Source organism: Elephas maximus, chromosome X (genome assembly GCF_024166365.1).
Source record: "Elephas maximus indicus isolate mEleMax1 chromosome X, mEleMax1 primary haplotype, whole genome shotgun sequence".
Classification (NCBI taxonomy): Eukaryota; Metazoa; Chordata; class Mammalia; order Proboscidea; family Elephantidae; genus Elephas; species Elephas maximus.
Genome location: NC_064846.1, coordinates 88276701 through 88289508, shown reverse-complemented (window position 1 = coordinate 88289508; position 12808 = coordinate 88276701). Strand labels below are relative to the sequence as shown.

Genomic DNA, 12808 nt, shown 5'->3' with positions numbered 1-12808 from the left:
ACTGTGTCAATCCATCTTGATGAAGGTCGTCCTCTTTTTCACTGACCCTCTATTTTACCAAGCATGATGTCCTTCTCCAGGGACTGATCCCTCTTGATAATATATTCAAAGTATGTGCGATGTTGTCTCGCCATTCTTGCTTCTAAGGAGCATTCTGGGTACACTTCGTCCAAGACAGATTTGTTCGTTCTTTTATTCTTCGCCAACACTGCAGTTCAAAGGTGTCAATTTTTCTTTGGTCTTTCTTATTCATTGTCCAGCTTTCACATGCATATGAGGCGATTGAAAACACCATGGCTTGGGTTAGGTGCACCTTAGTCCTCAGGGTGACATCTTTGCTTTTCTACACCTTAAAGATTTCTTTTGTAGCCAATTTTCCCAATGCAATGTGTCTTTTGATTTCTTGACTGCTGCTTCCATGGGTGTTGATTGTAAAATGAAGTCCTTGACAACCTCAGTCTTTCTCCGTTTATCATGATGTTGTCAATTGTATTTTGAGTGCCTTCCAACCTGAGGGGCTCATCTTCCAGCACTGTTTCAGACAATATTCCACTGCTGTTCATAAAGTTGTCACTGGCTAATTATTTTCAGAAATAGGCTGCTGGGTCCTTCTTCCTAGTCTTAATCTGGAAGCTCAGCTGAAACCTCTCCTCCATGGGTCACCCTGCTGACATTTGAATACTGTGGCATACTCCCAGCATCACTACACACAAGCACCCACAGTGCGACATACTGACAGACCCATGGGGGACTGACAGACTCTCAATTCCTGGAGACTTGTTTTTTGGTTTTTCGCCAGTGCCTTCAGTTCAGCTTGGACTTCTTCCTTCAGTACTGTTGGTACTTGATCATATATGCTATCTCCTGAAATAGCTGAATGTCGGCCAATTATTTTTGATAGAGTGAATATGTGTATTTCTTCCATCTTCTTTTGATGCTTCCTGCGTCTTTCAATATTTTGCCCATAGAATTCCTCAGTATTACAACTAACCCAGTGCCATCGAGTCGATTCCAACTCATAGCGACCCTATAGGACAGAGTAGAACTGCCCCATAGAGTTTCCAAGGAGCACCTGGCAGACTTAAACTGCCAACTCTTTGGTTAGCAGCCGTAGCATTTAACAACTAGAGGCTTAAATTTTTTTTCAGTCATACTTTATATGAAGGTTTACAGAACAAACTAGATTCGCATTCAACAGTTAGTACACATATTGTTTTATGACATTGGTTACCAACATCACGACATGTCAACGCTCTCCCTTCTCTACCTTGGATTCCCTATGACCAGCTTTGCTGTCCCCTCCTGCCTTCTAGTCCTTGCCCCTGTGTTGGTGTACCCCTTTGGTCTCATTTGCTTATGGGTCTGTCTAATCTTTGGCTGAAGGGTGAACTTTGGGAGTGACTTCATTACTGAGTAAAAGGGTGTCTGGGAACCATACTCTCGGGACTTCTCCAGTCTCTGTCAGGCCAGTATGTCTGCTCTTTTGTTTGTGTGTGTGTGTGTGTGTGTGTGTGAGTTAGAGTTTTGTTCTACATTTTTCTCCAGCTCTGTCCGGGACCCTCCATTGTGATCCCTGTCAGAAGAGTCAGTGGTGGTATTCAGGCACCATCTCATTATACTGGACTCAGTCTGGTGGAAGCCGTGGTAGTTGTGGTCCATCAGTCCTTTGGAGTAATCTTTGCCTTGTGTCTTCAGTTTTCTTCATTCTCCCTTGCTCCCGAAGGAGTGAGACCAGTGGAGTATCTTAGATGGTTGCACATAGGCTTTAAAGACTCAAGACACTACTCACCAAAGTAGAATTTAGAACATTTTCTTTATAAACTGTGTCATGCTAATTGAGATAAATGTTCCCCAAGATCATGGTCCTCACAGCCCTCAGCCCAGCAATGCGATCCCTCAGGGAGCTTGCATGTGTCTATGGAGCTTACATGACCTTGCCTTGTACAAGTTGTGCTGGCTTCCCCAGAATTGTGTACTGTCTTACCCTTCATCAAAGTTACCACTTATCTATTTTCTTATTTAGTGTTTTCCCATCCCCACCCCTCCCCTCCCTCATAACCATCAAAAGTTGTTTCTTTTTGTGTGTAAACTTTTTCATGAGGTTTTACAGTAATGGTCTCATACAATATTTTTCCTTTTGTGACTGACTTATTTCACTCAACATAATGCCCTCCAGATTCATCCACGTTATGAGGTGATTCATAGATTCATCATCCTTTTCTATTGCCGTGTGATTCTCCACTGTGTGTATGTAGCATAGTTTATTTACCCTTTCATCTGTTGATGGGCATCTAGGTTGTTTCCATCTTTTTGCTATTGTGAACTCTCCTGCAATGAACATGGGTGTGCATGTGTCTGTTCCTGTGATGACTCTTATTCCTGTAGGATATGTTCCTAGGAGGGGGATTGCTGGCTCATATGGTATTTCTATTTCTAGCTTTCTAAGGAAGCACTATATCATTTTCCAAAATGGTTGTATCATTTTGAATTTCCACCAGCAGTGCATAAGAATTCCGTTCTCCCCGCGGCTTCTCCAACATTTGTTATTTTCTGTTTTTTTTGATTCGTGCCGGTAATGCTGGCATCAAACAGCATCTCATTGTGGTTTCGATTTGCATTTCTCTTATTTTAATAGCTAGTGATCACAAGCATTTCCTCATGTGTCTGTTAGCCACTTTAATATCTTCTTTGATGAAATGTCTGTTCATTTCCTTTGCTCATTTTTAATTGGATTATTTGTCTTTTTGTTGTAGAGGTGCTGAATTTTCCTGTAGATTTTAGAGATTAGATCTTTGTCTGACTTGCAGTAGCCAATTTTTTTCCCAGTCTGTAGGTTCTGTTTTTACTCTTTTGATGAGGTCTTTTGGTGTTTAATTTTTAGAAGATCACAGTTATCTAGTTTATCTTCTGGAGTTTGTGTGTTGTTGGTTACAGTTTGTATCCTGTTAATGCCATGTATTAGGTTCTCTCCCCCACGTGTCTGTCAGTTTGTCGTACTGTGGGGGCTTGTGTGTTGCTGTAATGCTGGAAGCTATGCCAGCAGTATTCAGACACCAGAAGGGTCACCCATGGAGGACAGGTTTCAGCTGAGCTTCCAGACTAAAACAGACTAGGAAGAAGGACCCAGCAGTCTAATTCTGAAAAGCATTAGCCAGTGAAAACCTTATGAATAGCAGCAGAACATTGTCTGATATAGTGCTGGAAGATGAGCCCCCCAGGTTGGAAGGCACTCAAAAGATGACTGGAGCAGAGCTGCCTCCTCAAAGTAGAGTTGACCTTAATGATGTGGATGGAGTAAAGCTTTCGGGACCTTCATTTGCTGATGTGGCATGACTCAAAATGAGAAGAAACAGCTGCAAACATCCATTAATTATCGGAAACTGGAATGTACGAAGTATGAATCTAGGAAAATTGGGACTCATCAAAAATGAAATAGAAAGCATAAAAGATCAGTATCCTAGGCATTAGTGAGCTGAAATGGACTGGTATTGGCCATTTTGAATCAGACAATCATATAGTCTGCTACGCTGGGAATGACAGTTCGAAGAGGAATGGTGTTGCATTCATCGTCAAAAAGAAAGTTTCAAGATCTATCCTGAAGTACAACGTTGTCAGTGATAGGATAACATCCATACGCCTACAAGGAAGACCAGTTAATACGACTATTATTCAAATTTACACATCAACCATAGGGCCAAAGATGAAGAAATAGAAGATTTTTATCAGCTGCTGCAGTCTGAAATTGATCAAACATGCAATCAAGATGCATTGATAATTACTCGTGATTGGAATGCAAAAGTTGGAAACAAATAAGAAGGACGAGTAGTTGGAAAATATGGCCTTGGTGATAGAAACAATGCCGGAGAGCGAATGATAGAATTTTGCAAGACCAATGACTTCTTCATTGCAAATACCTTCTTTCATCAACGTAAACGGCAACTATACACATGGACCTCGCCAGATGGAACACGCAGAAATCAAATTGACTACATCTGTGGAAAGAGATGAAGGAAAAGCTCAATATCATCAGTCAGAACAAGGCCAGAGGCCGACTGTGAAACAGACCATCAATTGCTCATATGCAAGTTCGAGCTGAAACTGAAGAAAATCAGAGCAAGTCCATGACAGCCAAAATACGATCTTCAGTATATGTGCCTGAATTTAGAGACCATCTCAAGAATAGATTTGATGCAGAACACTAGTGACCGAAGAACAGACGAATTGTGGAATGACATCAAGGACATCAACCATGAAGAAAGCAAGAGGTCACTGAAAAGACAGGAAAGACAGAAAAGACCGGAAAGACAGAAAAGACCAAGATGGATGTAAGAGGAGACCCTGAAACTTGCTCTTGAGTGTCGAGCAGCTAAAGCAAAGGAAGAATTGATGAAGTAAAAGAACTGAACAGAAGATTTCAAAGGGCAGCTAGAGAAGACAAAGTATTATAATGACACGTGCAAAGAGCTGGAGATGGAAAACCAAAAGGGAAGAACACACTCGGCATTTCTCAAGCTGAAAGAACTGAAGAAAAAATTCAAGCCTTGAGTTGCAATAGTGAAGGATTCCATTGGGGAAAATATTAAACTACTGGGGAATCATCAAAAGAAGATGGAAGGAATACACAGAATCATTATACCAAAAAGAATTAGTCGATATTCAACCATTTCAAGAGGTGGCATATGATCAGGAACTGATCAGGCATATTTCATACTGAAGGAAGAAATCCAAGCTGCTCTGAAGGCACTGGCAAAAAAACAAGGCTCCAGGAATTGATGGAATATCAATTGAGATGTTTCAACAAACAGATGCAGCGCTGGAGGAGCTCACTCGTCTATGCCAAGAAATATGGAAGACAGCTTCCTGGCCAACTGACTGGAAAAGATCCATATTTATGCCTATTCCCAAGAAAGGGGAGCCAACTGAATGTGGAAATTATAGAACAATATCATTAATATCTCATGGAAGCAAAATTTTGCTGAAGATCATTCAAAAACAGCTGCAGCAGTATATCAACAGGGAACTGCCAGAAATTCAGGCTGGATTCAGAAGAGAACGTAGAATCAGGGATATCATTGCTGATGTAAGATGAATCCTGGCTGAAAGCAGAGAATACCAGAAGGATGTTTACCTGTGTTTTATTGACTATGCAAAGGCATTCGACTGTGTGGATCATAACAAACTATGGATAACACTGCGAAGAATGGGAATTCCAGAACACTTAATTGTGTTCATGAGGAACCTTTACATAGATCAAGGGGCAGTTGTTCGTACAGAACAAGGGGATACTGATTGGTTTAAAGTCAGGAAAGGTGTGCATCAGGGTTGTCTTCTTTCACCGTACCTATTTAATCTGTATGCTGAACAAATAATCTGAGAAGCTGGACTATATGAACAAGGACGGGGGATCAGGATTGGTGGAAGACTCATTAACAACCTGCATTATGCAGATGACACAACCTTGCTTGCTGAAAGTGAAGAGGACTTGAAACACTTACTAATGAAGCTCAAAGACCACAGACTTCAGTATGGATTGCACCTCAACATAAAGAAAACAAAAATCCTCACAACTGGACCAATGAGCAACATCATGATAAATGGAGAAAAGATTGAAGTTGCCAAGGATTTCATTTTACTTGGATCCACAATCAATAACCATGGAAGCAGCAGTAAAGAAATCAAAAGACGCGTTGCATTGGGTAAATCTGCTGCGAAGGACCTCTTTAAAGTGTTGAAGAGCAAAGATGTCATCCTGAAGACTAAGGTGGGCCTGACCCTAGCCATGGTATTTTCAATCGCATCATATGCATGTGAAAGCTAGACAATGAATAAGGAAGACCGAAGCAGAGTTGATGCCTTTGAATTGTGGTATTGGCGAAGAATATTGAATATACCATGGACTGCCAAAAGAACGAACAAATCTGTCTTGGAACAAGTGCAGCCAGAATGCTCCTTAGAGGCAAGGATGGCGAGGCTGTGTCTTACATACTTTGGACATGTTGTTCTGGAGGGATGAGTCCCTGGAGAAGGACATCATGCTTGGCAGAGTACAGGGTCAGCGGAAAAGAGGAAGATCGTCAACGAGGTGGATTGACACATTGGCTGCAACAATGAGCTCAAACATAACAATGATTGTAAGGATGGCGCAGGACCGGGTAGTGTTTCGTTCTGTTGCACATAGGATCGCTATGAGTCAGAACCAACTCGATGGCACCTAAGAACAACAACAGCAATTAGGTTCTCTAGTGTTGATCCTATTTCTTCTTCAATGAACTTTATAATTGTTGAGTTTATATTTAGGTCTTTGATCCGTTTTGAATTTTTGTGTATGATGTGAGATATGGGTCCTATTTCATTTTTTGGAGATGCACATCCAGTTTTGCCATCAACATTTGTTGAAAAGACAGTCCTTTCTCCATTTGGTGGCCTTTGGGCCTTTGTCGGAGATCAGGTGACCATAGGTGGATGGGTTTACATCTGGCTTCTGAATTCTGTTCCATTTGTCATTAGCAGCACTAGATAACAAAGACAGTGAGGCCAGATAAATCTATAGAGACAGAAAGTGTATTAGTTGTTGCCCAGAAATGAAGAGATGAGGGAATGGAAAGTGAATAGTTTATTTTTGGAGTTCTGACAGTGTTCTAAAATTTGATTATAGTGATAGTGGCACCACTCTAAATATAGTAAAAATATTGAATTATACGCTTTTTTTTTTTTAAGAGGTGAAATTCATGGAATATAAGGCCAGCTTTGGCCTGCAGGTCATACTTAGTCATTTTCGGATTTAAGTAATAGAATGCAGTTTGTGGTTCAAGGGGAGAATGTTAGGCAGAGATGGGAGAATGATTTGGAGAAGTTACTCCTTTAGTCCTTGTCTAAAACATGCTTCACAGAGGAATCTACACAAATCTGGAAGGAAAGTGTTATTTGATTGAATTGTGCCTCCCAAAAGTATATGTTGTAAGTCTTAATGCTTATATCTGTGGTTATAATCCAAGTTGGGAATGGGTTTTCTTTGTTGTGTTAATGAGATAGGAGAAGTGTAGGGTGTATCTTGAGTTGATCTCTTTTGAGACATAAGAAAGATTAAACAAGCAAGCAAGGAAGAAGAGATGGGGGAAGAGAGATACCAAGCCCCATGAAGATTGCCCAGGAGAAGAAGTTTAAAGAGACAAGGAGCTTCCTCCAGAGCTGACAGAGAAAGAAAGCCTTCCTCTAGAGCCAATGTCCCGAATATGGACTTCTAGCCTCCTAAACTGTGATAAAATAAATGTTTTTTTTTTAAGCTATCCACTTGTGGTATTTCTGTTACAGCAGAACTAGATAACAAAAAGAGAGAGTGAGGCCAGGTAAATTTTCTTATCTTTTTCCAAGAAATAAATATCCAGCATTAGAGTTAATAGTTTTTTTAGGAGTTATTCACAGTCCTGAGCTAATGGAATATAGGCACATCCTTGTCAGAAGGAACGTGATTAGATCTCTGTATATAGCAGCAAACAGTTCATGCTAATCTTGGAAATCTGAAGAATGATAAACTCTGTAGCCACAGATTTTGGCACTTCTAACAAACTGTCAGGGTGCCTTTTCATTTAATAATGTTAACAGTAATTATTTATTGAAAGCTTGCTAAAAGCTTTGCTTATATTAACTTATTTATACCTCATGACATTCCCATATAGTATGTTCTATTATTATCCCCTGGTTGGGCAGTTGTTAAGCACTTGGCTGCTAATTGAAAGGTCAGCAGTTTGAACTCACCAGGTGCTCTGCAGGAGGAAGATGTTGCAATCTGCTTCTTAAAGGTTATAGCCTTGGAAACGCTATGGGGGCAGTTCTACACTGTCCTATAGGGTTGCTATGAGTCAAAATTGACTCCACGACAATGGTTTGGGTTATTACTCCATTTTACAGATGAGGAAATTGAGGCAATCAGAGGTTAAATTCTTGTCCAAGGGTAAAGAACTAATGAGTAGTAGAACCAAGTTTAGAATCCAGGTGGAACACTAGAGACTTTGCTTTATTATGTTACATGGCCACATGATCTCAAGTTTACAAAGAATCAAAAACACTAGTGAGTTCAGCAGTTTTTAAAAATATTTTTAAAAAGTGAGATTATTTTTTCAAATGAAATTTTACATAGAAATCCTATATATGAAACATGTTCAAGTGGAAACCTTTGAGTTTTGGGCCTGTAGTCTTGCCTTTGCAGATCCCCCAGAGCTTTTTCAAACAATTTGAGGGTCTTTGATGTAACCCAAGTCATTTTCATTTGCTTTCATACCTCCGAGAACAGAGAACTCATTAGCTCCCCTAGACTGCCTATTTTAAATTTTGACAACAATTTTTTCTGTTCGTTTTACATTCAGAAAGCATATATGCCTTTTGGGTGTTTGTATCTACAGCTTCCAGTTCTTCCCCTTAGGGTTGTGTTGATCAATCTGCTCGTGTAAAAGACTTGGCTGTGTAGTTGGTGATTAGTAAGTGCCATGTTTAGTAATTAATAGGCTATGGTTCCCAGTGGTTTGGCCAAACACCAGGCTAGTTGCTGTTTCCTAATGTAATGTAATGCAATGCAATGCAATGCAATGCAATGCAATGCAATGTAATGATCTTCCCTAATGTCATGTAATGTAATGATCTTCTGTAATGTAATATAGTATATTGTAATCAATCAATCAGTTGAAAGGGCATTTCTTTAGGGTGTGATCTGCCTCCAGTCTATAGATAGATCTTTTGGCAAATCTCCCTGTCTTTCTGCTCTGCACTCTTTCCATCCCAACCTATGTGTTTTGAGATGTAAACCTGCAGAAGTGCCCAGCCTACTGCCTGACCTATGGATTTTCGACTTGCCAGTCTGTCTCCTCCCGCCATCAAATGAGCTGATCCCTTGAAATAAATCTCTCCCTCTCTCTCTATATATACATATATATATATATATGTATGTGTATATGTGTGTGTCACTGGTTCTCTTTGCTAGAGAACCCTGAATAAGACACACAGGACAGAAACATCGCCATCATTCTAGATATTTTATTTCTATTAATATAGCGTTAAAAAAAAAAAAAAACCTTGCCTTTGAGTTGATTCCGACTCATAGCGACCCTATGGGAGAGGGTAGAACTGCCTCATACAGTTTCCAAGGAGCAACTGGTGGATTTGAACTGCCGACCTTTAGGTTAGCAGCCATAGCTCTTGAACACTATGCCACCAGGGTAAGATAGCATTTACTTATTTTTCTTTTTTTGTTGCGGTTGTGGTCGTTATAGCTCATTGTTCACTGAGCATGAGCTTACAGTCAGCTGAAATTCCTGTCATTTCTACGTGTGATGCTGCTTAGTGATATTTCTCGTTCTCCAAGTGATCAACTGCATTTCTTTTTTTTTATTATTGGATATAAGAGCAAGGTGAGTCATTTCTCCAGTTTAAAATCAATTTTATTTGAACAAGTCCTTGTTAAGAATCTATTGGACCTGCAATGATGAACCTTCCAACAGCTCCTTCACAGTTCCAAGTTTACATGCAGCAGAAAGAAATACTGTGGCAGAAAGTGAAAGATACATGGTGTAGTTGAGGCTTGGTGCTTTTGGGTTATATCTGCCTACAGTTTGTTGCTGCAGTAACAACTGGGGTACAATGTAGGGCTAAGAAGATGTGAGGTGTCTGATACAGTTACTTACCTAACTAGCTATGTGACTTTGAAAATGTATTTAAATTTTCTGTGTTTCATTTCCCACATGTGTAAAGAGAGTATAATAATACCTGCTCTACCTATCTTGTAGGGCTTTTGGAAGTACAGCTTATCAGCACTTTGGAAAGCACAGCTAAGAATGAAGCCAAGACAGAGAAAATTAGACACGGGATGTGGCAAGAGATATATTTATCCCTCTATTGCTTCAACACCTGAATCTAGCCATGCTTGAAACCATGGAATTTTCAGGTACATGAATCAACACTTTTTCTTTCTAAATGCAGTTTAAGTTGAGTTCCAATCACTTGCATAGGAGAGCCCTGAATAATAATACATCTGCAGCGGGGCAGAGGATGACTGTGTTAATGAGATAATAATCCCTAGGGATTAGAGTGTCTACCTTACCTTCCTTCACCCAGGCATATGGAAGACAGAGGGAAAGGAACAGTAATGAGATTCATTGGGAGGCTCCAGAAAGGGACAGATGAAGTGGAACTCCCCTACTGGGCGTTTGATTAATTACTTGAGAAGGAACATGGCCTTTGGGAATGAGAGACCACTAACTCAGCTGCTCTCTCCTTAGAGGTAAGGGGAGCATCTTAGGCACTGCCATATCTTTTGCATGTTGCTGGTCTTACACAGAAGAATTGAGTTGATGCTGTACTTGTTAGCAGTTAGTTCAGTGGAAACTAAGGACGAGCTGGAGACAGCCTTGGTTTAAAAGGTGATGTTTTTGTTGTCGTTAGGTGCCGTTGAGTCAGTTCTGACACATAGCTCCTCTATGTGCAACAGAATGAAACACTGCCTAGTCCTGTGCCATCCTCACTCACAATTGCTGTTAGACTTGAGCCCATTGTTGCAGTCACTGTGTCAATCCATCTCGTTGAGGGTCTTCCTCTTTTTCGCTGACACTCTACTTTTTACAAAGCACGATGTCCCTTTCCAGGGACTGATCCCTCCTGATAACATGCCCAAAGTGTGTGAGACAAAGTCTCACCATCCTTGCTTCCAAGGAGCATTCTGGCTGCACTTCTTCAAAGACAGATGTGTTCATTCTTTTGGCAGTCCATGGTATATTCAATATTCCTCACCACCACCATAATTCAAAGACATCGATTCTTCTTCGGTCTTCCTTATTCATTGTCCAGCTTTCACATGCATATGAGGCAATTGAAAACACCATGGCTTGGGTTAGGCACAACTTAGTCTTCAAGGTGATATCTTTGCTTTTTAACACTTTGAAGAGATCTTTAGCATCAGATGGTATGCCAATTGACCTAGATGTTCCCCGAAACTAAGGTCCCCTGGCCCCAGTTCCAGCTACTCTATCTCTCAAAGTGTTTGGATGTGTCTTGGAAACATCTTTGCTTTTGCTTTGGTCCAGTTTTGCTGACTTCCCCTGTATTGTGTATTGTCCTTTCCTTCACCGAATTTGATCTTATCTACTAGCTAGTTAGTGATTTTCCCTCCTCCTTTCTCCCCTCCTTGGTAACTATCAAAGAATGCTTTTGTCTGTTTAAATCTTTTCTTAAGTTCTTATGATAGTGATCCCATACAATATTTGTCCTTTTGTGACTGACTTATTTCACTCAGAATAATGCCTTCCAGATTCTTCCATGTTGTGAGATGTTTCACGGGTTCATCATTGCTCTTTATCATTGCATAGTGTTCTGTTCTCTGTATGTACCATAATTTGTTTATCCATTCATCTGTTGATGGGCATTTAGGTTGTTTCCATCTTTTTGCTATTGTGAATAGTGCTGCAATGAACATGGGTATGCTTATGTCTATTCATGTGACAGCTTTTATTTGTCTTGGGTATATTCCTAGAAGTGGGATGGCTGGATCATATGGTATTTATATTTCTAGTTTTTTTTTTCATAAAGCCCTATATCATTTTACATTCCCACCAGCAGTGCATAAGAGTTCCAATCTCCCCACAACTTCTCCAAGATTTATTCATTTGTTATTTTGTACTTTTTGGATTAGTGTCAGCCTTGTTGAGGCGTGATAGTATCTCATTGTAGTTTTGATTTGCATTTCTCTAATGGCTAAAGATCAAGAGCATTTCCTCTTGTATCTGCTATCTGTCTGAATGTCTTCTTTGGTGAAGTGTCTGTTCATATCCTTTGTTCATTTTTTAATTAGATTATTTGTCTTTGTTGTTGAGGTTTGAAGTGTCTTGTAGATTTTAGAGATTAGACCCTTATCGGATAAGTTGTAGCCAAAAATATTTTTCCCAGTCCGTAGGTCCTCTTTTTCCTCTTTTGGTGAAGTCTTTGATGAGCAAAAGTGTTTGATTTTTAGAGTTCCCAGTTACCCAGTTTCTCTCCTGGTATTTGTGCATTGTTAGTTATGGTTTGTACACTATTTATGACATGTATTAGGGACCCTAATATTGTCCTTATTTTTTCTTCCATGGTTTTTATCATTTTAGATTTTATATTTAGGTCTTTGATCTATTTTGAGTTAGTTTTTGTGTATGGTGTGAGGTATCGGTCCTGTTTCATGTTTTTACTGTTGGTTATTCAGTTATGCCAGCACCATGTGTTAAAGAGACTGTCTTTTTCCCATTTAACAGACTTTGGTACTTTGTCAAATATCAGCTGTTTGTAGGTGGATGGATTTACATCTAGGTTCTCAATTCTGTTCCTTTGGTTTATGTGTCTGTTGTACCAGGACCAGTCTGATAGTGTGAGACCTCCCACTCTTTTCTTCTTCTTCAGTAATGCTTTACTTATCCAGGGCCTCTTCCCTTTTCCTACAAAGTTGGTGATTTGTTTCTCCATCACATTAAAAAATGTTGTTGGAATTTGGATCAGGACTGCATTTTATCTGTAGATTGCTTTGGGTAGAACTGACATTTTCACAAGTCTTCCTATCCATGAACATGGTATGTTTTTCCATTTATGCAGGTCTTTTTTGGCTTCTTACAATAGTATTTTATAGTTGTCTTTGTATAGGTCTTACATCTCTGGTTAGACTTATCCCTATGTACTTTATCTTCTTGGGGGCTATTGTAAATGGTATTGATTTGGTGATTTCCTCTTCAAATTTCTTTGTTGACGTAGAGGAATCCAACTGATTTGTGTATGTTTATCTTGTATCCTGCTACTTTGTTGA

The 12808-nt window shown here is 39.8% G+C and overlaps 1 protein-coding gene across 1 annotated transcript in view; it reads left to right on the top strand.

Moving 5' to 3' along the window:
- Positions 1-12808, top strand: part of LOC126068915 (putative P2Y purinoceptor 10) — a 233339-nt gene that overhangs the window by 166734 nt on the left and 53797 nt on the right. The gene's annotated exons all lie outside the window — the stretch shown is intronic.